At 40.6% G+C, this 22,574-nt stretch overlaps 1 protein-coding gene across 4 annotated transcripts in view; it reads right to left on the bottom strand.

The window, feature by feature from the left end:
* The window catches only part of RALGPS1 (Ral GEF with PH domain and SH3 binding motif 1), a 99,810-nt gene extending 84,470 nt beyond the window's left edge, over nt 1–15,340 (bottom strand). For 3 of the 4 annotated variants that reach the window (XR_011905519.1, XM_072352335.1, XM_072352331.1), the window contains exons 1-3: nt 14,701–15,340; nt 12,912–13,029; nt 11,421–11,540 (exon numbers count right to left, since the gene is read on the bottom strand). The gene's annotated coding sequence lies outside the window, so the exon portion shown is untranslated. Of the gene's footprint in view, nt 1–11,420; nt 11,541–12,911; nt 13,030–13,124; nt 13,257–14,700 lie in introns of all 4 variants that reach the window. The other variant, XM_072352332.1, reaches the window with a different exon arrangement.
* Between the last annotated feature and the right edge of the window lie 7,234 nt (nt 15,341–22,574).

Here is a 22,574-nt window from a genome sequence, read left to right as displayed (position 1 = left end):
AGCCAACATCACCCTCCACTGCAGGAAGGGAGGATCCTGGATAATCCAGCATGGTCTGAAGTAAGAATTTTCAAATGGTCTTCAGAGAGATGCAATTCCAAATTGACCTGGGAATTCACACATGTAACATAAGCTTCCTCCAGAAACCAGAGACTGAATGGCCACAAAAACCTCAAGTAAGTGGTATAACAAAGACATTACCTCTGGTTGAAACAATTCATTCCAGCTACACTGCCACAGAATCACAATGAGTCTAAGGAAAAAAAAAAAAAAAAAAAAAAAAAAAGCAACAAAAAACCCACTAAAATATTGCAGCACTGGTTTTACATTGAGCACAACAGTAATTCTCAATATACAAAAGAACCACTCAATCTTTACTTAAAGTACAGATAAATGCAAGACACCATATTCCTAAGAATTCAGCAAATAATCATCTTCCTGGTAACACAAAATCTGACTGCATTTTCTTGCCATTTTAGCAGTCATGCTTTAAAGGATAAGTACTACATGGACAGAGGTTGATGTAAGTCATCAGTGATTAAACTGTCTCTCAATCAAAAGAAAACTTGTATACAAACAGGCACAACTGAAGCAACAACTGATGTAACTACAGGAATTCAGGTAGCAAGGATACTCATAAGAATCCCACACAAATTATCAAAATAAAATCAGTCATCCAAATACAACTTGTACTTCCACATACAAAAGCATTCATTTCATTCAAAATTTTACAGAAGGGTAAATAAAAAATCCTGAGCAACTTTATTTTCAAATCTACAGAGAAAAAAAGAACAAAACAAAACAAGAAGAAAGCAAACCAACAACCATACAGCCTGACCACAGCGCTTACTAATTCAGAATAGAAAAAATTCTTCTATTTCAGCTTAGGTAGGAAAGCTGACATTTTCACTGCACTTAATACCCCACAAGGTCTTACAGGATAAACAGCAGCAACTCTCTACATAATTTCATGGACATGTGAAATTAATCAGTATCTCTGTTGAAAATGATGCCAGAATTGTCTCAAACTAGTCAAGAAGCAATTTCCTTTACCTCACATATAAACAAATTTCTGTTTTGAGCAGTAACAGACTGCAAATTATTTTGGGGTCTGGAATTGCTCCTATTAAAAGCTCTTAGAGATACTCCAGAGGAAAGCAATTTTTTATGATGGAATTTCCTTCAAATGTGGCACTTACACCATGGCCATAAAAATACTCTCATCTCTTCCTTCTCCAGCTTATTTACTAGGCTTTCCAGTGTGCATGGGCTCAAAAAATGCTCTGACTGGAGAAAAGAAAATCCTGTATATCATTTTGTAAGCTGCCCAAGGTCAGTTTTACTGCTAATTTTAACAGTCACTACAGGAGAGACAAAAGTGCTTTAATATCTGTGACAAAAGCACTAACATATTTTTGCTGGTAGCAAAATGGATGAATCAGGGTGCAAATAAACATACCAAACAGAGGTTGTTGGTTCTCTGCTGCCAACTTAACAAATGCATTTAATGTAAGCGTTTCTTCGCCTTGTAGTAATCAAGTAAAATTGGAAAAAACAAACAAACAAAAAAAAAATAAAAAAACACACACAAGAATAATCCTTACAGCCACTCTGCCACTATTCTACTCGCATTTGTCCAATTTTGTCATCCGTGGCACCAATGCTACACTCTCTGGAGGCACCATCCAGAGTTAATTTTGTATTGTTTTTAGTGATACGTATATACTTGACAAGGATCACAAAATCATTATGCAAAAATAGCTGTGAAGGCCACTGAGGTACAGATACCAGCACTGGCTAATGAAGGTCCCACGTCATAAATTCTGAATGTTAGCAGAGTATTCAGGAAAAGCAACAAACCACCATGTCTTCAAAGAATGTGAGAATGATAATCTAAACCAGCACTGGTGATCATTACTCATTAATTTTCTTGACGGAGGAAAAAATACCAGGACAGACAAATGTCTGATCAGACCTAGTAGGGCCATTCTGAGCTCTAAACTACAAATGTCTTTGCCAATTTCAAACCTTACTTACATGTACCATGCTTTTCAATGAAAACATACTTCAGTATATTATCAAGATGTAACAGTTTTTTCCTATGGTCAAATTAGCTGCACAGCTGTTCAGTGAAAACAATTAAAAAACACAAGGGCCCCATGTGAACACTGATAAACTTGGCTGAAATCAATGGAAGGTACCAGATTTGGTTTATTGAAAAAAAATAAAATGGTACCAAACATCAGAATGATTAACTCTCATTGATCAAGACAAGCGAATGAGTAACACTGAAAGGATCTTGTTTTCAAGATTTATCTCCAACAAGATAAAAAAAAAAAAAAAAAGTTTTTCCACTTCTGCCATTTTCTTAGGCAGTTATCACAACCTGAGGACTGAGTTCCATCTTCAGCTTTGGTTTGTGATCATTGCACTCATTTCCCTGTTTCTTCATTCCACAACTATTCCTCTAGATGTTCAACTTTAGAATGTTTCTTTCCTTCATAAACCATGAACAAAATCATATCCAGATGTTGTGGGCGTAGAGTACAAATGAAAATATGTTAGTACAGTTAACGTATCTAAAGACAAAAGTGGGACTGTATTAAGAAAACAGGATGAAACAAGAATGTGGTTATAATTGCACCCCCGTGCTCGCATTCAGCCACTGATGTGAAACTTATCACCACTTACACCAGAACCAGCTGCAGCCTAAAGGCTTGAAAGAGGTAAACAAATTCCATTGTTTTGTGTTTTTAATAAATACAGATTGAATGGGAAGTAATATCAAGGTAATCTAGAATCATGTTTTGCTGCCTCTCGTATTCTAAGTAGTTATGCAGCTTTTTTTTCTTGAAATTTCCTTTGCTTAGTTTCATTGCCTTAAAAATAAAAACAAAATGAATTCTCAAAATTATTCTGAATCTGAAAAATTTAAGGCTGCTTTGTCATTGAAGGGACAGAATGCCAGCTCAGATGCACTTTAAAAGGAAAATTTCCTCAAATTTTTCCAAAAAGCAACTACTGAATCCTGCTAAAACAGGATACTCACTAACCTGGAGAACAGTAACACACGAACTTCAGAAGCACTGAGCAACAGCACTGTAAAATCACTTTACTTCTGACTGACAGAAACACCTCTGAAGAGTTTAGTAGGTTCAGACACCAGATCCTATCTTTATTTTCCTGAGTGCCTCCACCCAGTCACATACCCATTCTAAAAGTCACTTCTCATTCCCTCCCATGTGATTTTTACAAAGTGGAAAGGAAATGGATCATGTTTTTAATTATAAAGGCAGAAGTGGTCAACTTTTTCCCTTGGAAAAGAGCATCATTTTATACACTGATCTTTCATGACATATACAATATATAGATAAACATACTGATGAGCATCTAGACAGTTGAATTGTCTAGTCACAATGTTTTATATGAACAAGCTCTTGTCCTGAAATAATTCAACACTGAACATTTTCGGCCATTTTGTACAAGACAAAAACTCTGAAATTCAAAACAAATACAAAGATTAATTGCCTACTAATAGCTCAAGGAAAAAAAAAAAAGTAATTAGGCTCTACAAGATTTTAAAAGCCTTTACACTTATGTGACTGAAGTCTTCTTAAGTGACAGCTGTCTTGTGTATTTCATACTCATTTCACCAGGAAGTTCCTAAAATAAGTTTAATGATGCTTTAGGCAACAGTACCACCTATAGATAAAATAGGTCAAGAACAAGCTAGTAGTTCCACGCACATTCTTTTCTGAGGATCCTATTATAGTTAATGATGAGCAATGAAGAACTAATGGAAATTAAGCATATAAAATCCTATTCTGATTTGTGACAAGGTCTGTGAAGCTATATCCTTAGAAGAAAAACAGTGTTCCTAAGTTCAGTGCAAGAATTTAACCCATTCACTGCTATACTACCAGCACAAATACAAAGACTGAGCAGGATTAACTAAGAAATTATGTGTCATTAGCCTTGTCAGTCTACAACAGATTGAAATATGAATATAAACAAAAACATATAAATATTTTTAAGGTTCTCTGGATTAACTATATGTGAGTCCTGTCATTCAGACTACAAACTGAAAGGTATACGAATACTTTTCAATAACATGAACTATTACTGAGTAAACAAACTGAAAAGCAGGTTCTTGCATCAACTGATGAAAGCTGCCAAAGAATCAAGTCCAACTAATGAAGAGACAGATTTCTCCTACTAAAATTGTTTTACTTCTCCTATTTCCATTTCTCTAGTGCATGTGTACTTAACTAAGTTCTATCATGAAGAAAGAAGGACAAATACTCCAAGTGCCAGTAGCTGCCATAGTGAGTTTTAAGAAACAACTTCAAAATCCAGGTCTCAAACTACCTGGGTTTTATGAATGTACACAATTTATTTGAATTATATCTAACAGTAGGTTTAGAAACAACATTCAAAGCTCAGTTTGTTTTTATGATATGCTCTGCAAAACCCAGCTTTTCATTTTCACTGCAAAACTCTCAAGCAGTAATCTCTAGTTAAGCACTGCATTATGTTTAAATTTCTCAACGAAACTAGCTGACATCTAGCCTGCCACACTAATCATCACTAACGTACCATGAAGCAGTAAACACTATAGTACAGCAAGGACTCGTAGTTGCAGTGTTTGCCATAAAAGCACAACAGCCCCTGCAGTTTCCAAGTGCTCTATAAATAAGAAGATGGCATTGTGTTGAGATGTTAAAAGGCAGCAGGAGTATTTCACATGTTCTGCTCTCACTGGAAACAAGAAGTTGCAATTCTTAAATTAAGAAAATAACTCCAAGCTACTCCTTCTCCCCCCCCCAAAAAAAAATAAAAAAATCTAGCATCCTTTGCTACTACTTCAAATGTTTCATTCTGTGTCAACCATAAAATAGACTTATTCTTGCCAAATATGATTAGTTTTAGAACACTTCAATATTTCCAGTGTTCCACTAGGCGGCAGCAATTCTTTAGTTATTAAAAGGCCAATTTTTAAAATGTCTTAATTTTTTCGTTTCAGTATGGAAACACAACTCAGAAAATCCACCAAAGACAAATGCATATTCTTAAGAAATTAAAATGGAAATAAGTTCTTTCTAGGTTCTGCTCTTATACACAATTACTCAGAAAATCTAATTTTCAGTGTTCTTTAGAAAAATGGAAAAAAAGCGTCATAACTTGGTTGACGTGAAATCAGTAAAAAGACAACACTTAACTGTTCTACATTTCAATTAATTGAATGCACCCAGGGCTGGACAATACTTTAATCACTCAGATTTTCCAACATTCCAATCTACATCATAGGTGTTAATTTTGCAGTATTGTATTAACTGAAAGATCAAGCATTTTGGAATAGATTTGTGAAGCACAGAACTAGCAACTATCCCCACTGCTTTGACAGATTTAATCTATAATCCAGTAATCGAGACATCCAGACAGGACTGGATAAATATTCCCTTGCTAGCATTAAGAGTTATTTACTACAACTATCGTCATGTTTGTTCACTGCATCTCCAGTAGAAAGTTAATTCAGAAATCCTACTGTCTCTCAAAGACGCTGGAATATCCATAACTTTAATACCCATTTTTTCACAGAATCACTGAGGCTGAAACTGTTCAATCCCTGTGCTCAATGTTGGGTATTGGGTAGGTGGTGCCTGCGTGCACCTGGGGTGGAGTCAAGGAGGTCACGAGTGTCACACAGGGGCGGTCACCTGGACCACTATATAGGGTTTGTTGTGAGGCATTAAACTTGTACTTTCGGCGTTACGCACTGTGTGTGAGTCCCGTCTGTTCCCTGTGCGCTGAGGCGCGGTACTTTCACACGGCAGCCTTAACTTGTCGCCGGATCGGGAGGCGACAATTGGTGACCCCGTACGTGATGTGGTGAGAGTGGTCCGGACCGGTGTGTGTGAGACAGCAACTCCATTATAGTTCTGGTTATGGGACAGTGGGTGAGTATGCTGTGGGGGATGGCTTCATGGGTGTGGTGTGAAGTGGATGATGAGGACCTCGATCCGCTTTTTAAGTGGATGATGCGGAGAGGTCTGGCTGACAGTTTCTCGCTGTGTGAGTCGGTTGGCATTAGAGAAAGCAAGCAAGGAGCTCTTTGAGCGAGCTTGTGCAGGGGACGAGGAGGCGCAGAAGCTGCTACCCGCCCTTGGCGCTCTTAGAAAGTTAACTAGATCGGCCAAGGGGGAGCGGGAGCTATGGCGAGCCGTTAACACCTCGTTGGGGCCTATTGATTCCGAGGGGGAGGAGGAGGAGAAGACTCGAGGACAGGAGCTAGGTGATCGAGAGGAGACAAAAGAGGGAGACTCAGTAGAAGAGGTAGAGAAACAAAGGGCCTCGGTAGCTGAGGGGAAAACCCCATTATTAGTCCCGGTACAGATTCCAACGGCCCCCTCTGCTCCCCCCATGGGACATTTGAAGTGGGGGGAGGATGAGTCGGGAGGGCTCTGGGCTATGGGGGGGCAAGGGTTTATCTACTTTCCGGGGGAGAAACTGCCAGGACTGGTGGCGGACGCGGCTGCCCCTATTCAGCCGCCTGTGTTCTCCGCTGTGCCACCCCCGTACCCTCAACTAAAGGTCTCTGAGGAAACAAAGAGAGGGGAGGCAGAACGGAGTGGCGCCGAGGAGTCCTCGACTTGCGAGGAGGAGGCAGACTTTGAAACGGAGTTAACGCAGATAAAAAAGCTGTCAGCCTCAGGTAGTGAGGCATCGTTGCGCTGTCGGAATAAAGCCTTTAGGAGTCCTAGTGATCGGGACTTGGGGAGGAAAGCAGCCGAGGCTGCTGAACGCTGGACCATCAAGGCACAAGAATGCATTCTGACCGGGTGCGATCTGATTCCTGAGATAAATGCTCGTAGATTGTGTTATTCAGTGCTAGTAGGTTGCGGAGCTGGGGGTCTCCGGGTCTGCATACACATTGTTGGTTTGTTGACCCCATACGACCCTGGAGTTTCTGGTGGATACTGCTGCAGACGTTGCCACACTCCCATTGTGATCTTGGCCTAAAGAGTGGCCGCTGGAGCCAACGGTGCAGTTTGTGGGAGGGGTGGTCGGGACGGCGTCCGGGGTTGTGGGGGGAAATCAGTGTGTGCTGGTGCCGCTTGCTGCATGGCTGCGGTTGGTCTGTGTGCAGCTGCTTAAGTGTCACGTGGGCGGTTCCAGCAGTCAGCATGGTCACTGCACAGGATGTTTTACATTTCAGTTGTTGTTGCATGTGATGTTGTACAGAATTGCCCAGGTTGCCATTCGGCTAACACGTTTCCTGCAGGGGTGAACCCCAAATGTTTCACATTTCAGTTGTTGTTGCGTAGGTTTGAGACCAAATAAGGTTCGGCAGATGGATGTCACGGGTTTCCCAGAGTTTGGGTGTTTCCATCACTTGCATGTCACAATTGACACATGTAGTGGCTTTCTCTGGGCTGTGGCACAATCTGGACAGACTGCCATGCAGTGCATAAGAGTGTTGCACATGGCTGTCGCTGTCATGGGTGCACCTCAGGAGTTAAAGACTGGCAATGGCCCAGGATATAGAAGTGCATGTTTTGGACACTGGTGGACAGCTTGGGGCATTAAGCATACCTTTGGTATTCCTGGCAACAGCACCGGCCAGGCTCTTGTGGAGCGTGCACATCAGACCTTGAAGGGACGTCTTCGTGCGCTTAAAGAGGGGGGAGGGCTGGAGGGACTTGAGCTGTGCCCACATGCTCTCCTCCTGCGTGCACTGTTTAGTTTAAATCATCTGGAGAATCGGATGGGAGACCATCAGCTGACTGAACGGACTCCAATAGGTCAGGTCCTGATCAGACCTGATGGAGGGCCATGGCTCCCAGTCTCTATGCCACTCCTTGTCATGGGCAGGGGATACGCCAGTGTCGGGACCCCAAGTGGGCCCTGCTGGCTGCCGGCACGTTGGGTTAAGCCGGCACCAAACGACGAGCCATCCTGCGCACTGTGAGGATCCGAACATTTCAGCACCGGTTTTGGTCAACGTCTCCTTGGTTAATGTCTCCAGTGCAGCCAGTGATTTGACGTCAACACTGGCCAGCAGCTTGCTGGTAACAGCACATGAAACAGCGTTGCTCCCAGTGTGCCTGAAGGTACGAACTGGGAATCTAGTCTTCATGCCAGACTGATAGTTCATGAGCAGGGGAGACCTTGTTCCTAAATAATCCCCAAGCAGTGGACATTTGGAACGATTCTGCACAATCAATATGTTTGTGTCTTGTTATTTGGTTATGGAGTGTGATATTTGTAATGCACACACGACTGATCTGGAATGCCATGAAGATTCTGTACAATAGTGTTACACTGAACTTGGAAAAACTGTAACTCCGTTGTGTACTATGCTGTTATCTTAAACTTGAATGCACTGTTCTTTTCATGTTGACTAGGTGCTGCCATACAGCATTTCAAAAATTGTTATGCAGATAGCTGTTGTTATGTGTTTTCAGGTTTGTAGGCACTGCAGCTGCATCTCTTTGGTATGTTATTGTGACGGCTTAATTGTTTTTTGCATATGTTTAATGTTTGATTTGTTTGTGGAATAGCCTTAAATGTGAGAATCACCTTTGGGGTAACAGGGAGTTTGCGGGGGAACCTTTACAGGGGCTTGCAGATGATAAAGAGGGGGGAGATGTTGGGTATTGGGTAGGTGGTGCCTGCATGCACCTGGGGTGGAGTCAGGGAGGTCACGAGTGTCACACAGGGGCGGTCACCTGGACCACTATATAGGGTTTGTTGTGAGGCATTAAACTTGTACTTTCGGCGTTACGCACTGTGTGTGAGTCCCGTCTGTTCCCTGTGCGCTGAGGCACGGTACTTTCACACGGCAGCCTTAACTTGTCGCCGGATCGGGAGGCGACACTCAAGAAGGACAAGGTGCTCAGGAAAGTTCAGACGAATTTTGATTGTCACCATTCTGCAGTATTTCTGGGCAAGCTTTTCCATTGCTTGACCATTCTCGAGGTAAATGAGCATCTTCTCTTGCTTAGATGAAATCTCCCAAGTTTTGTTCTGTTGCCTTTTTTTTCCATTCACTGAGCAGCACTGAAAAGTCTGCTTCTATCCTATTTACATCTTCTCATCAGGTGCCTCCATACATTGGTAGCATCTCCCATGAGCCTGCTCTCTTCCACGATAGGTAGCTTCAGCAATCAGTGTCTTATTATATGAAGGATTTAAGTGCCCTCGTGGACCCTTTTTGGACTCACTCTAGTATGTCCATAACTTTCTTGAACTAGGGAGACCAGCACTGAACTCAGCAGTCCAGATATTATGTAACCAAGTGCTGAGAAGATGGATCATATCCTACAGTCTGCTGACATTGTTATTCTTAGTGCAGCCCAGCACTTCCACAGTAACAGCAGTCAAGAAAAAAACAGACAAAAAAAAAAAAAAAAAAGATGAAACAAATTCCCTTTTCTATCCCACTCATTTTTTCCAGTGAACTAATGATGAGTGCTTAGGACTTTAGTAAAAAAACAAAAAAACAAAACAACAACAACAAAAACTGCTACCAGAGAACCTTCAACACTGACTAAGGAAGAAGTGTGTTTGGCTGAAAGCAGAGTACAACAACAAACAAAATCAGCGAATAGCTAGCTGTACAGATAAAGAAACTGACTGACATAGAGATACAAGAAGATTACAGAATTCCTGAGGATTACAGTGTGACACAAGCACTTCTGAAAATACCACAACTTCATTTCTCAAGCAAAATAGGGAGAAGGAAACTGGGGAGATATGAAACAAATGCTTGGATGACTCTTCATTTAATGGAAAAGACAATGATCTGGAACTAACCAGATCGTCAGATTTGAATCCTTCAGGGTGATAACTAGAAAACTGCCGAGCAATAAACTTTTGACTGCTCGGTGATGCCTGTTGTGAATATATGGACAAAGGAGACTATAGTTTAATTAGAGAAACTTTCACCCTCTTGGCGGGGGAAGGAGGAAGCAAGAGTGAACAGAACCTGTAAACTCACTGCATAAGAAATAAATTAGATGCCCTCAAGACAATTTATCTGTTAGAAATATCAGTGTAAATCTAGAGAAGATTTCTATGCCTCAGACAAAACCGAGGGACAGAGATGTTCATTACTTTGGGACCATTTGAGTATTAAAAAGACCTTAGACTGTGTAAATGTCTGCTTATTTCATCTGATGTGATCCAGAAGGCAACTGTAACTATAATGTTCCCGAAACAAAGAACTCAGGAAAAGATATACACACAGGAGAAGGAATTCAGAGATTACTACTGATCACAGTAAATAGGTTCACAGTCAGTATGGTAACAAGGTGTAACAGATAGAATCTGTACCAAAAAAAGCTGACTGTCACTGAAGGCAATATTTCAGTCAGCCAAGACAATGCTCAAAAACATTACTAGCTCCAGTTGTTTTAGACTTCCTCTAAACAGAGACGCTAACATGAGCAGAGAAAGCTCCCCCATGCCTCTCAAATGACTGGTTTAAAATTAATGAGTCTGGAAGCAATCCTCATACCCACAGATGACACTGTGAAGGTGACCTGACTGTAGTACATACACCAGACCAAGCAGGACATCAAATCAGAATCTCCAGTTTAGCCTTCTATTGAGGGTCTAAAAGGAATGACAGTGGACTGCTGGTCCCAATTTCAAGGAACAGTGCACAAACAGCATACTGCTACATGTTCTGCCTACTTCCAGAAATGCAGTTGGGGTGTTATAACTCCCTACTATGTGCAATTAGATTGCCTTAATACAAACAACATACAGCTGATATTTTGCAGGAGTCGCCCTTACAAAAGAAGCTCATGGAGGTTGTCTAATGACACCTGAAAAAAATAGCATTTATAATGTAGAATAACATTTATAATGTAGAATAACAGATAATTACTGAAGTTAAAAAAACCACGACCACCAGCAATCTTAGCAAATGGTAAGAAAATTAAAGATTATTAAATAGAAAGAGGAAGGGGAAAAAAAAATAAATAAATAAGCACCACTGTGTAACACTGAAGGTAAAAAAAAAAAAGGTGAAAAATATTTATCAGCTTAACAATGCTAGCTACAAAAACAATCCATATGCTCAACAAAGAATAAATAATAATTGTTAGCTCCGAGAATCTGATACCATCACAATCCATACTGAGCTCCAGTTTTCTCTGCAGGAAAAGGAAGTTTTCTAACAAAAGCCAGTACTCCTCAAACAAGTCTGCTGACTTACAAGATGCATGTTTGAGAGAGCTACAAATTCAGGTAAGTCTGAAAAAAGCAATCAAAGAAAAAGAAACATCTGCAATATTACTGTCTATTACAATAACTGTCACAACTCTAAGATCTTTCAGCAAAAGAACGCTGAAAGACCATTCAAACAAACAGAAACAGTAAAATACCCACTCCAATCACAGATGAATACTTACAGAATAAGGTAGTTCTGCAGTCATTCAACCCATTTTGCTGCACATCTTCATTAGGCCATTGTTCAGACTCAACACCTCTGACCAGAGATTAGTTTTACCGTGTTTACAAGCATGATATTCCTGCAAATTACCAAAAACAGAATTATGGCAGTATTTATTATATAACTCACTTCTTCTCAAACTGTGCATTTCTAACCCAAAACATGTTAATAGTATTTTTATAGGATTATACAGGAAACATCTTCCCAGCTTTAAATTGCTTTGGTGGCTAATTCCACAGTCTCGTTTGACTGATGTGTGACAAACTGCAGGACTCAAAAATGAAGGTTACATCACTGATGGGGAGCAGCGTTTAAGAATTTCATAACTAACTAATAACCAAATAAATACCTGCAACTCCTGCTCAATCAGTCAGTAAAACTTCCAATCAGATATGGCTGTGGCTCTTGGTAAACACTATTAATTCTCATTGTGGTTTCCTCAAGACTTAACCAAACATAGCAGAATGGACACAGAACAAAATACAATCAATCATTCTTATTTTTAGATTGACAAGAACAGCTCTTTCAGCAAACAAGACCAGCAGCAAACCTGAGAAAACACTGTTCTGGTAACTCGCTTTGGTAACATAGAATACATGCAGTTCCTACCAGCATCACAGAAAGCAATCCTTTGCTAGAAAAGTGCTATTCTCTTCACACACTCAGAACTTATCTGTGCTCCTAATAAACACAGAGCAAGGACCATCTGCCTAAGCCAAATACGCAAATCACAGAAGAATCAAAGTGCCAAGTTACAAATGAAGTATACACTGAAGTATTTCAACCAAAAAGAAACAGCGCACACTCTCATTCCACCTCAACTTTGTCAACTAAATTCGATCCCTGGCAGTTTTGCTTACTTGCTTTTTGAGGACAATCTCTATTCAATTTGTTTCTTCCACTCTGAATGTCTCCAAATACTAACTTCCAAATAAAATTTTGATACATCTTAAAAACCTCTTTACAAGCTCCATGCTCTCCACAAATGCTAGCATGATAGGACAGTTCAGTGAGGCAGAAATAATTGCTTCTCCACCTTCACACTATTAATAGTCAAAGGTCATTTGCTACTGAAGGTGCAGACTCCAGTTAGGCAGACAGGATTTATCAATAACAGATGTATGTGACGCATGATGTCATCAAACAAACATGGGAACAATTTACTGTTGAAAATCATCATCGATATTCAGAATATTAAAGGAGATCTCCACGTCATCTTTTCATCTCGAGACCAATATTTTTTCAAGCTGAATCACATTTCACACAACAAAACCAACAAAAGTCATTTCAAAAATAATCCACACATTTGCTATACTTGATGAAAAGCTTGTTGACAAAGAAAACATTTACCACTAAATATATGAAGGAATGACAAAAAATAGCCACTACCACTATAAAAATTAACTCAAATCATGCTGTAGACAAGTGTAGAATATGTCAAAATCCTTACACTTCATGCTATCTGCTGAAGGAGCTAGGAAAGCTTCCACAAAGTTTCCATCTTCTCAATTTCTTTGGTTTAACATGTTCCTTCAGAAGGTATCTCAATATTTATTTTGGAGAAATTTCTGAAAGATAGGAAAATGCTCACTTACCCAAACATGAGAGAAATACAGATTTTTACTACTTAAATTACTTTATTTTCTTAGTTAAATATACTTACGCTTACTTAGGAGATGGGATACTGAATTTCTGACTGCTTAAAAAGGTGTTAGTCATAAAAGAAAATAACTGGAAGCAGCATATTTCCACTATGTCATCTAAGCAGTCTTTATTTCAGGATAGCCACGCTCTGCTAAACACAAAAATGAAGTCTACATTCAGACACCAGTTGCAGCTTCTCTAAGTCAATATTCAAAAATCTGAAAGCACGAGCCAGTGTACAACATACCTAAACATGTCACTCATTTTCCACCCTTCGAAAATGGCATTTTATAAGATAAACCTAAAGATATTACGGTAACACAAAAATACAATTTTCTAATATTTTTCTTCTAAACTGATGCTGTCACGCAGGTTAGAAAACAAAGAAAACCGACAGAGTGCAAATTGTACAGTAAATCATTACCAGGAGTAACATAAGCATCCCAACATAAAAGCAAACCCGAATTTAAAGGCATCTGTTAGGTACAGATTGCTACATTCAACTCTGAAAGTCCTTAAAGTAGAGAACACCCATCCAGATGCCAACACAGACCAACCTAGATTTAACGCTTTCTCTCAAGAAAAGAAGATGGGAGAGTAACTATGCTCCTTTTTCATGTACACACAGCGACAGACCAGTGGCACGCAGCAGATCTGTAGCCAAGCATTTCAGCAGCTCTTTCTCCACCCAATGCCGATACCTCGACACCCTGCAGCCTGTTGCAGCACCGCTCAAGTTTGAACAAAAAATACCTCGAAGTGATCTGACAACAGATTTCAGGCAATCGAGGCTCCTTAGAAGTGTGTGGACAATATAACCCTTACTACGTTAAAACAGTTTCCAAATTTATTCCTGAAGCTCAGCGGAGGATGTAGTCAAATCCAGAAGGTTTTTATATGCACTTTGCAGTATCCAGCTAACAAATGCTGCGTTCGAACCGCACAGCACCTCCCGGATCCCCAGGCCCCAAAGCGACAACCTCATTTCATCACACCTTTCATGCCATGAAAATCCAACCGGTCAAGAAACCGTCCGCGCAGCACACACGGCTCGCAACAGGCCGGCTGCGCCCGGCGTACGGAAGGGCCGAAAAGGGGCAACAACGTAAAGCAGCGGTAACGAGACGCGCCGTGGAGGTACGCGGCCCGGCGCTGAGGGGCTGCTTCGGCGGGAACGCCGCGCTGTGGCGGACGCAGAGGACGGCGGCAGCTGCGGTGAGCCCGAGCGCGGCTCCAGCGGAGCCCGGGGACATTCCTACGGGCGGCTCCCGCGGCGACGGCGGCTGCAGGGCCCCGCGCCCCACACCTGCCCGCGGGCCGCACCCCGCCCCGCCACCACGGAACGCCGGAGAGCCGAGCGTTTCCCCCGCGGTGCTCGGGCTCCGGCCGGGCCCGCGGCCGCAGAGCTCCGCCCGCTGCACGCGCCCGAGGCGGGGACGGGAACGACGGCGGCAGGGACGGGCCTAAGGGCGCTTTGCGGCACAGGGGGCGCAGCCCGGCGAGGTGGAGCGGGCGCAGCCGTCCCGTGCCAACGAGGAAGGCCCCGCCGCGTAACACCTGCCGCGTACGGGACGCGGGGCTCGGCCACGTCTCACCTGTCCCGGAGGCTGCGGCCCCGGACGACGCTCGCGAGCCTTCTCGGTGCCAACACCTCGGCAGCAGAAGAAAACCGCAGCCCGCCCGCTACAGCCACTGAGAACGAGGCCCAAGCCGGCAAAGGGGGGAATCCAAAGGAGAGGACGGGGCGCGCCGGACTGACGGTCCCGCCGACCAACCGCCGCTCCGCACGGCAGCGCTCACCAATCCGCGTGCCGCGGGGCGGGGCCACGCCAGAGAGCGGCCAAGTGCGCAGGAGCCGCTGCTGCCTGCAGGTGCGCGCAGCTCGTGCGGGCCGGTCCGCCTGGTTTGTTCGGGCTCGTAGGGCCGCGTTGGGCTGGGCGGGTTCCTGGGATGAGTTGAGCCGCAGGGCTGTAACGGGGGCTGTCCGGGCTACTCGGTGGGACAGACGCTGCTGGGGTTCTTGCTGCTCCAATTCTCCACTCCCGCGGAGGTGCTTGGAAGCGCTCGTTGCGACAGAGCGGCGGAGCCTCTGTCCAGCGGGGGTAGCCGTTCTTCGCTTATCATCCGCTGCGCTGCGGCCTTAAGAAACCTCAAGTCAAGCTTTGTGTTCGTGTTTAAGAAATTGCTCTGGAGGCTTCTGGTAAAATACAGCAGTGCGTTCTTCTAAGGGAGTCAACTAGGGCTCATTGTGCTTATTGGAGTATTGTCACGTTTGGAGGAGAACTTGCAGTGCTGAGTGCTCTCACTTCCTTTAAAAATGGGAGTCATTCAAACTATGTGTTGGAAAAATAGAACTGCATCTTTCTGCGATTCAGTTTCTCCAAAGGAATGCAGCTAAGTCTTCAGGGGCAGATGGGATCCATCCCAGGGTATGGGAAGAGCTGGTTGATACCACTGAGAAGCTGGTCCCAATTATTCTGCAATGGCCTTGGGAATCTGGAAGGGCCCCAGTTGACTGGAAGGTGGCAAATGTCCCCATTTCCATGAAGGGGAAGAAAGAAGATCCTGGTAGTCACAGGCCTTTTGTAATAAAGTTATCCTGGAACCCAAGGGGCTGCCATCCTCTGGGCTGATCCAGACTCAGTACTGCCACTGGGTAAAAAAGTGTATTGTCCCACTGTGCTCTGCATAGTGTGGCCTCACCTCGAACACTGGGTGCAGGTATAGGTGCCACAATGTAAGAAGGACATAAAACTATTAGTGAGTGTCCAAAGGAGGGCTATAGAGATGTGGTAGGGTCTGACATCACAGCCGCTGTCACAGTGTGTGAGGAGCAGCTGAGGTTGGGTTTGTTCCACCTCATGGTGGCCTATAGCTCCTCACAGAGCTCTGCTCTCTGGTGACAGCAACAGGACCTGAGGGAGAAGCATGGAGCTGTGTCAGGGAGGGTCAGGCTGGGGGCTAGGAAAGGTTCTGTAACAGAAGGCAGTGGGCATGGCACTCCTGACTTGCTAAGTGGTTTTACAGCACCCTTTCAATGAGTATTCCTTCTCAGTCTGTTTTTCTTACAACTGAGTTCCAATGTGCCAGCTGAGAAAAGTTGAAGTGTTTCAGAATATTATAAATACCCAACTACAAAAATGCATCAAATAAACACTTGCACTGGGCAAACAGGTATGAACTGACTGAAATTAGCACTAATTAATTTCAGAGTTAACATTCCATTTGGGGTAGCGGATATTTGCATCGCTTAAAAGGTTTGGAGATAATATGTCAATATTTCTACTGCTGCTATCTAATATTACCCCCTTCTGCTATATATCCTGTCCTTGCTCCAGCTGCACATGGGAATGGTCACCTTTGCTTCTGCTGGTTGAGTTACACGAGTGATGACTTCCAGCAAGAGATGTATAGCAGGTGCTGTAACTCTGTATTACAACAACATCTGCACGTAAAATCTAAAGTAAATGATGGTGGGTACCCACAAAAATAAACATATAAGTAATGATAAGTCTGTTCAGTATTTATTCTACTGAAATTTTCATTTTTTTTTCAGAAAAAAAATAGAATCAAAGGTCGTTTGAGCAGTTCAGGCAGGCTGCATTAATTTGGATCAAGAGGTGCTGTTTGCTACTGAAGTGATGAAACGTTAAGTAGTTTCAATAGCCTTACTTTTTGCCGTGTATTTGTCTGTCACCATTAATTGGAACTGTTTTAGGAAACACTTTTTTTCAGGCTATACAAAACTAGCGCATTTGAAATAAGTCGCTTTGCCCTGTACAATACAATTATTTTATAGAATATTCCAGCTGAAGTAGCCTATTCTCCAAGTTATTAGGAGCAAATTCTAAACAAGCAAGTTGAAGTTTAACCATACATACTGTACTATGGCACTGTAATTATTGCCACGGATTACAACTTCAAACAGATCTGAACTATTCAAGGTCGGTGGTGTATCCCTAGATAAAACTAGGTGAAATTAGGAACCTTTGTAGCAAGAATACAGCTAGAGAAAAATGGAGTTAGAGAAAAACCTGAATAATTTCCAAGTGTTAAAGCCAAAGAATATCTGGATAATTTTGTTAAACCTAATATGTTTAAATATGTTTAAAATCTTAAAATAATCTGATGTACTGCAATAACTCCTCTTAATTTCTCATCTTCACGTGCTGGTAACAGATGAGCTGCAGCTCCCAGCCAGATTCCACAGTTGACACACACGACCTCACATCCAGCACAGCAGAACATTTTCAGACTTCTGATGTATTATGAACAGGCCTGGAGCTGACAGACTCTGTTTTATATGGTGTGAAATTATGACTGACATTATCATTTCAGCTTTGACTAGCTTCACAAGTTTTGACTCCTACAGAGTCAAAACTATACTTTCCTGTTCTTGGTGGGTTGTTTTTTTTTCGTCATCTCTCTCATTTTAGATCCTTGCCTTCACTATTTTCCTGAGTTTTCCCCTCCAAAAACAATTATCTTCACTTTTAAATTTCCACTCTAAAAATCCACAGATTACTTTATCTATTTTATTTTTATCATGTTTTACTTATATTTAGTCAGGATCACTGTCATTTGCCTTCTTGTTTTCAAACAAGCACCTTTACACTTTCTCCAGTACTGCTTCACACTGCAGAACTCTCCATCAGCTTTGCAAATTTGCCACAAAACTGCATCAAAAGCCTTCTGTTTCAAGAGCAGCAAAACTAGTGTGGGTGACTGCAACTCGCCTCTCTGAACAAAACTCTTCTTCTTTCATGCCTACAGTTAATTGTTTTTTGTTTTACGTAGTATGAGATTCCCAGGGATGCCATATGGGATCACGTCTTTCTTAAATATGGGCCTGATTTATAGTAGTACCATGACAGTGCAGACAGGTACTGAAGTATGAACAAGAAAGTGTGAACAGGAAACAGTCAAAGCTGTTTATTTATAATGAGGGAAACAGCAACTATTTTCTGAGGGAACTTGCGAGCAGGTTTGCTGCAGAAATTAGTTGCATCAAGTTGCATGGACATAGCCCTGTCAGCCCTACAGCCTCCCAGCAAGAGGAAACAATTTACCTTCTTAAAATATCAACAAGAAGAAACTAAACTCGTTTGCTAGGTTGTTTCTCTGCTCTCCTTCCTCAGGCAAAAGCAATGTTACCTTTATTCCATCCTTCAGTCATGTCTTACTTAAACGACTTCACATTACTTGACTTTTCAGAAGCTATAAGCAAGGGCAATGGAACAGATGCTTTGTTCTGACTGTCTGTAGAGGATAAAGAGATAAAGGGAATAAAACCCTGCTCCCTGAGCCAGCCAAGATCCTTCAACTTATATATACACACCCTTTGGTTCCTGATAAGTTTATAGCTTATATAAATTTAATTCAGCTTTATTATAGAACAAAAGTCTTTTCTAACTAACATCCCATATACAATGGAGAGTTGGAAACAATGCTAGGAAATGTTCAACAAAATTTAATGGCATTAGCTGTCTTCCTGCAAGATTCTGCCCAGCCCTCGAAAGACAAGTCTATCTCAGCAAATCAGTGATAGCACACACTTGGTTTTGGATGTATTAATTACTGCTAGAAGTTCCTTGTTACAAAGGTACTTAAAGAGCCAGCTAACATGAAAGAAGCTAAGACTTGTCTACCAGCAGAAAACAGCTACCAGTTGTTGGCTACTCATGTTAAATTCAAGCTTGTATGCTAGGAGCTGTATCCTACACATGGTGAGAACAGCATCAGCTCTACTGTCATACATGGCACAGCAAAACATCCCTCTAGAAAGGAAACACACCTCCATACCCAACTGAGTTACCTCTGGCTGGCTGATAGTTTGCAAGGCTGTTTTTTCATTGTTCTGCTGGACAAATTTTGAAGCGCAGTACTGAAATGCAAATCTGTTCAGAACTGAACAAGCATAAAGACCGAAACTTCAGGAGTTCTTTGACTCTAAAGCTTTCTGATTCCTAGGAGATAAACGCGCATAAAGCTGCAGCTTTTTGTAGCTCCTTTTCCTGAAGTCCACTACTTAATATCTAAATGTAGACGCCAACACCACAGAGGTTTGCTCTAGAAGCATTTTAATTTACAAACAGCAATTCCCACTGACTTTATACCATTAAAAAAAAAAAAAAAAAAAAAAAGCAATTTACAAGCAAGAAACAAATTCATCAGAACAAAATAAAGCAGCACTGAAATATTCATGTCACAACTCTAAAACCAAAGTGAATACAAGAGTAAAATATCATTTGAATAAATACTTTAAAATTCATGCTATAAAATAATTCTTAACGGCAAGTTATTGTTACAGCATCAGCTTAGCTAGCTTCATTTACTTCATGTGGCGATGAAGTGTGGAGTTGTGAGGTTACCAGTTTATATTGCAAGACCATGACACTCAGTCAAGTCATTCAAACTGTTCAAATATTAATCATGAAAACAACCATACAAATAAAAGTTATTTAAAAATACAAATTGTTGTCAGAAACAAACACTGTTAAAATCGTGCAAGAGCTCTACCTCTAATCAAATACAACCAGAGGCTTGCAATGCAAGTCCAAAGGCTGAATTCATAGCACATGTAAATTGGAGAGACAGCAGTGCACTGTATCTACCATAGTAGGAATTACTTATGTAAACTAGAAGCAAACCTGCTCAGTTACTGATAATCAGCTTCACATCCCCTGAAGAAATAAATACAGGAACATATTCCAGGTTTCTTTTGCCTTTTTTTCTTTTCTTCTTTTTTCTTTCTTTCTTTTTTTTTTTTTTTCTTTTTAAATGAAAACTTACACAAGGAAATTCATGCTGTCACAGGGATGTGCAAATATACCGAAACTACGATATTTAATACAACTACGCTGGCACTTGTTAAAAGATATGTAAAATGCACACAGTTTCAACTTTGAACATTTTGAATGACTTTACTAAATTTCAGATTCAATACCAAGTATTATGAAGCTTACAATGAATGAACTAAACAGATTCATATAAAGAATTTACACAATTACGCAAAGACTTTCAAATATAAAATTTAATAAATAACCCTGACCAGTCAAAAAGCACCATTCAAGGGTAAAATTCCCTTGGAAAATAGATTAGGTGTTGCATATTTGAGTCCCTTTCAATAGTTTCATCTGAAACCTGTTTAGAAAAATGACAATAAAAGAATCACAGTAAACTAATACAAAAATTCAAATAATATATTTTTAAAGGTAAAGCTCATTCAATCGTTTCCCAGCCCTTGATTTTATTCCTGCTGTTCTTCCCCAAATTCAAACAGTATATTAAGAGGCCTCATTGTTTTGTCTAAAAGTAAACCAAAGACTTCAGCATAAAACATTAATTTATGCTTGGGAAGACTGCATTAAAAACTATCATTTCAGGCCTACAGTATATTCTGCTGAACAGTGAATCGACAGTATCCTTTATGCTACTGAAAGATTTCACACTAAAAAGCGCAGAGCCAATCTTGAAGACTTATTGACCATACTGAACTGCTAACATACTGTATTTACAAAGCTATTTTCTAAATGTATTTACAAGTTTGAAAATAATATGGAAGATAACTGATTAAGTAAACTAAAATAACTGTTTAAAACCACAAACATTAGCAAAGATATAAAATCCTTTATTTTCACAGTTTGTCATAGTTGTTTAAACATATAGAGGAAAGGACACTGTCGCTGTTTTCACATTTGTGTATAATTAAAAAGGTAGATTAAGAAGAGACTCAATTATGAACTAGCCTACATAATTTTGTGATTTATTTTGCTGTCAAATATTCACAGATTTTGATGTCTGTATTTATTGTAAATGAAATGTGTAACAGTTCCATGCTAACTTAAAACTGTACAGGAATGAGATGCTGTACAGCACTTCCATAATCTGCTTAAAATAACACAGCATACTCTTTTTTGGCGGACTAGTGAAATTAACTTCAATTAGACAATGCTTCACGTTTCATGACAATGTTAATCCTGGCATACTGTTATGTGACAAGGCACAATTTATTTGCTGTTGCCAGGTTTGAAGTTTGTTTTCTACCAGAGTCATTTACTTTGCAAGTGTAAATGTAATGCTGAATGATATTTTATACTCGCCTATGTATGCATCTTTTGAAGCACTGTTGAAATTTACAGTACTGTGTTATGGCTTGGTAATTCTTAACACTGCTAGCAGTGGAAAAGGTAAATGGCGTATCAACATGAATAGGAGCAAGTAAAACTTGCAAATTGCTGAATCATGATTTTGTAGAAAGAGAGATCACTTCTTGCTTCTTAACAGTCTTGTCACAATGTTTTGAACCTGAACCTGTACAATCAAAGTGATTCTGTGTTTATGCTTTTTCTGTTTGTTTGTTTGCTTTTGTCAGAGACAATTTTGGATAAGTCACTCTTTGGTAAACTCAAACCAGTTCAATAAATTCACAAATACAAAGAACAAGATTTAAACAGCGTTAAGATTGTGACACAGAGAAATTCAAGAAATATAAAATCAGTACCCATATCCTGCTATCCTCAACTCATACTTCCATGGGAAAAGTCACACCAAAGGCACCACAGCACAGATCCAAGATAAGGGTTAATAATAACTGTACATTTCTTGGATTTTGCATGTCTCAAACTTAATTTATCAGGTTGGATTTTTCTGTTGTTGTTTTTTGTTTTTTTTGCATTTAATTACTTAAACATGTAAGAAAAAAAAAACAACAAAAGAACAGTATCAGAAACACGAACATGTTTTTAAGTGGGTAAACAAACAGACTACCTCCCCTCCCCTAGACACAGACATACAATTTCCCTTAATGGAAACAACAGTTCTATAGTTGGTTCAGGGAGAAAAACAATGTCCCATCTCCCCATACCTCTTTTTTTTTTAGGCAGTTTCAGGACCAACAGGCAAATTAGGTACTCCGTTTAAATAAAACTGCCCCCAAGGAGCCAGCAGATTTATACTGAAAATTGTTATTTAATAGAATTCTTATTGCAGACCATCACAATATTAAGAACTAGTGTATTCAATAAAGCTACTGCACACATATGCCCCAACTTCAGAGAAGCCCAAAAAGCATTACAAGATAGCAAACCTACCTCTTTGCTTTCCTTGAACTTATGAGTGAGCCTTTATTTTCTAAATTTCAGGACTTAGACAACAGATAGACGTAGTTCACAGATATCTTTTCATTATTTGCTAAACAATAAGGCCCAAACATACAAAACGTATTTTAAAGAAGTATGTGATTCATTTCAATTTGCTTATCAGGTAGAATCTACATAGTAGTGTTTGCCAGCTCATGCTTTTGAGGTCTCTTAAGCACTACTGTGTGATTTTTATTTTATTTTTTTAATTTTCCTTAATTGTTACCATTACAATTCACATTTTAATATATCATACTGACCTAAATGATGAAGTTAGCACCATATTAAAAAAAAAACAATGCAACAAAAACATTTGTTGAAACAAAGAG

This window comes from Excalfactoria chinensis, chromosome 18 (assembly GCF_039878825.1).
Source record: "Excalfactoria chinensis isolate bCotChi1 chromosome 18, bCotChi1.hap2, whole genome shotgun sequence".
NCBI lineage: Eukaryota > Metazoa > Chordata > Aves > Galliformes > Phasianidae > Excalfactoria > Excalfactoria chinensis.
Note: the sequence above shows the minus strand (reverse complement) of the source record. Positions and strands in the feature narration are given on the sequence as shown.